Source organism: Mastomys coucha, unplaced genomic scaffold, assembly GCF_008632895.1.
Source record: "Mastomys coucha isolate ucsf_1 unplaced genomic scaffold, UCSF_Mcou_1 pScaffold22, whole genome shotgun sequence".
Classification (NCBI taxonomy): domain Eukaryota; kingdom Metazoa; phylum Chordata; class Mammalia; order Rodentia; family Muridae; genus Mastomys; species Mastomys coucha.
In genome coordinates this window covers 136,703,442-136,706,778 of record NW_022196905.1, presented here as the reverse complement: position 1 = coordinate 136,706,778, position 3,337 = coordinate 136,703,442, and positions in this window count along the sequence as shown.

The following is a 3,337-nucleotide window of genomic DNA, read 5'->3' as shown; positions in this document are numbered from 1 at the left end:
AGATTCTAGGCAGGGGATCTACCACTGAGCCGCACCCCAGCCCCTCACTGGGGGATTCTGGGCAGGTGCTCTACCACTGAGCCACACCCCAGCCCCTCGCTGGGAGATTCTAGGCAGGGGCTCTACCACTGAGCCGCACCCCAGCCCCTCACTGGGGGATTCTAGGCAGGGGATCTACCACTGAGTTATATCCCTAGCACATTTGTTATCTTTTATTTTGACACAGGGTCTCACTAAATTACCTAGCCTGGTCTTGAAACTGCTCTGTGGCCCAGGCCAGTCTTGAACTCAAGATCAATCCTCCTGCCTCAGTATCCTGTGACTCTGGGATCACAGGTCTGTGACCATAGAACTTTGTGGCTTCTTGCTTTGTTATGTGCACAGAGGATCACCGAAGTCTATCTTTGGAGTAAATTTACTCATATGCTGGTATGGGGGTGCAAGACAGACTTTGGGGACAGACACCTAGGGTTCCAGTGGTTCCCCTTCCCACATGATGATGTATAAGTTACTTCGTGTTTCTGCATACCCCAGATTCTCAATTTCATGTAGTCTCCCAGGGTAATGATGCATATGACTATGAAGCTTAAGAAAGCCCGCCGAGCAGTGGTGGCGCACGCCTTTAATCCCAGCACTTGGGAGGCAGAGGCAGGCAGATTTCTGAGTTTGAGGCCAGCCTGGTCTACAGAGTGAGGTCCAGGACAGCCAGGATTATACAGAGAAACTCTGTCTCGAAAAACAAAAGCAAAAACAAACAAACAAACAAACAAAAAATTCCCAGTGTGTGTAAGCAAGTTCACAATAATTATGTTAAAAACAATCACATAACCAAAAGTGAAATAACTGTTCTTCTACCAGGCACTACTCTCCAGGAATGGCAGCTTATGCCAGCGCTTGGGAGGCTGAGGCAAGAGAATTCAAGACCATTGTTGAGTAACAGCAAATTGAGGCCAGCCTGGGCTACACAGAAAAATCCCATGTCAAAACAGGAACAACAGCAATAACAATGGTCAAATTCGATTATTCAGCTTTAATTTCAGATTTTATTTAACCTAAAATTATAACCAAAACTTACATTTGAGAAAAATGTAAGGATCAGCTAGTAGCTGATTGGGTTAAAGGAGCTTGCCACCAAACCAGGCAGCTGGAGTTTGAAGGAGAGAACCGATTCCCACAAGTTGTCCTCAGACCTCTACATGTGTCTCTTGGTATGCATGCTCCCACCACTAAATAAAAGAAATTAAAAAATACAATAAAAAATTAAAATAAATTAAACATAAGAAGAGTAGGGCCCAAGGGAGGGAACGTTCAATGAGAAAACTTCAGAACTGGGATCTCCAGAAAAAAAGCTTTAAAGACAGTGGGAAGATAAAGTTAGGAGCTAACGGTTTCCACGCTGGGGGTAGCAACATCTTTCCTTTTATATTTTTGAGACAGGGTCTTACCATGTAGCCCAGGCTGGCTTTGAACCTGAAGCCTCAGCTGACTCCCCCAGCCCAAGTATTGGGATTACAGATGTGCACCACCCCCCATATAGAACTGTTACTCCATTTTTGAGCAAGCAGAAAGCCCACAGAGTTGCCCACTTCTGGGGAGAAATGTGTCACCTCAGGAAGGAAGTGGAATCCGAGATGGCCTGCCCTCCAGCCTGGCTTTTGGCCATTTAGAAGCAGCATAGCTGTGTTAAACACACAGAGTGCTGGGATAATCGGAAACAGATGATGTGCAGCCTGCTTCCTTTGACTGATCCTTGCGAAATGTAGCCTGTAACAGCCATGTGGTATGGGAAAGCTGTGCTAGGCAGGCAAGGCTTGCCAAGGATGTCTTGTACCTATGGGTCACATTTATTTTTCCTGATATGTGAAACCTATTATGCTCCAAGGGAGAGGAAGAACAAGCTGGCTAAGAGTCTCATAAGGTTTAATGTAAGGTTATATCTATATGACATCATTTTACATCCCTCTTTGTGTGGTGTGGGGGTATAAGCACACAAGTGTGTACATGGGTATAGACAGAGAACTCATCTGGGAACAGGGAACTCAGTTGAGAAAATGCCTCCATTAATTGGTTTGTAGGCAAGCCTGTGGGGGCCTTTGCTCTTCTTTTTCTTTTTGAGGGAGTGTCACCCTTTGAAGCTCTAGCTATCATGGAATTCTCTTTTAGTATATGTAAGTACACTGTAGCTGTCTTCAGACACCCCAGAAGAGGGCATCTGATCTCATTACAGGTGGTTGTGAGCCACCATGTGGTTGTTGGGCTTTGAACTCAGGACCTCTGGAAGAGCAGTCAGAGTGCTCTTAACCGCTGAGCCATTTCTCCAGCTCCATATGGAATTCTCTTATAGACCAGTCTGGCCTCAAACTAGAGGCCTGCCCTGCTCCCAAGGTGCTGGGTCCAAGGCATCCACCATCATACCCTGCTACCATTTTCTCAGTTAATGATTGATACAGGAGTTATGATTTGTATATGCTCTGCCCAGGGAGTATTAGTGGGTATGGCTTTGTTGGAATAGGTGTGTCACTGCAGGTGTGGGTTTTAAGACCCTCATCCTGGCTGCCTGGAAGTCAGTATTCTGCTAGCAGCCTTCAGATAAAGATGTAGAACTCTCAGCTCCTCCAGCACCATGCCTGCCTGGATGCTGCCATGCTTCCTACCTTGATGACAATGGACTGAACCTGTAAGCCAGCCCGACTAAATGTTGTTCTTATAAGAGTTGCCTTGGTCATGGTGTCTGTTCACAGCAGTAACACCCTAAGTAAGACACGGGAGGTGATGCCACCCCTGGGCAAATGATCCTGCCATGAAGAACAAGCCATTAAGTGGTGTTCCTCGGGAGGCAGAGGCAGGTGGATTTCTGAGTTTGAGGCCAGCCTGGTCTACAGAATGAGTTCCAGGACAGCCAGGGCTACACAGAGAAACCCTGTCTAGAAAAACCAAAAAACCAAAAAACCAAAAAAAAAAAAAAAAAAAAAAAAAAAAAAACCACCAACAACAAAAGTGGTGTTCCTCCATGATCCCTCCTTCCATTCCTGCTTCCAGTTCCTGCCCAGACTTCTCTCCATAATGGACTGTTCTCTCCATAATGGACTGTAAGCTGTAAGCCAACTGAACCGTTTCCTCCCCAACTTGTTTTCAATGATGCAGTTTTGTCACAGCAAGATAAAGCAAACTAGGACAGTTAGCAGCAAGCTAGCCCCATCCTCAGTAGTGCAGGAATAATAGGCACCATGTGACTTTTCTATGTGGGTGCTGGGGATTCGAACTCAAGACCTTGTGCTTGTGTGCTAAGTAGTCTTACCCACTGAGCCACCTCCCAAGCCTCTTGAGCTCCTTTTAA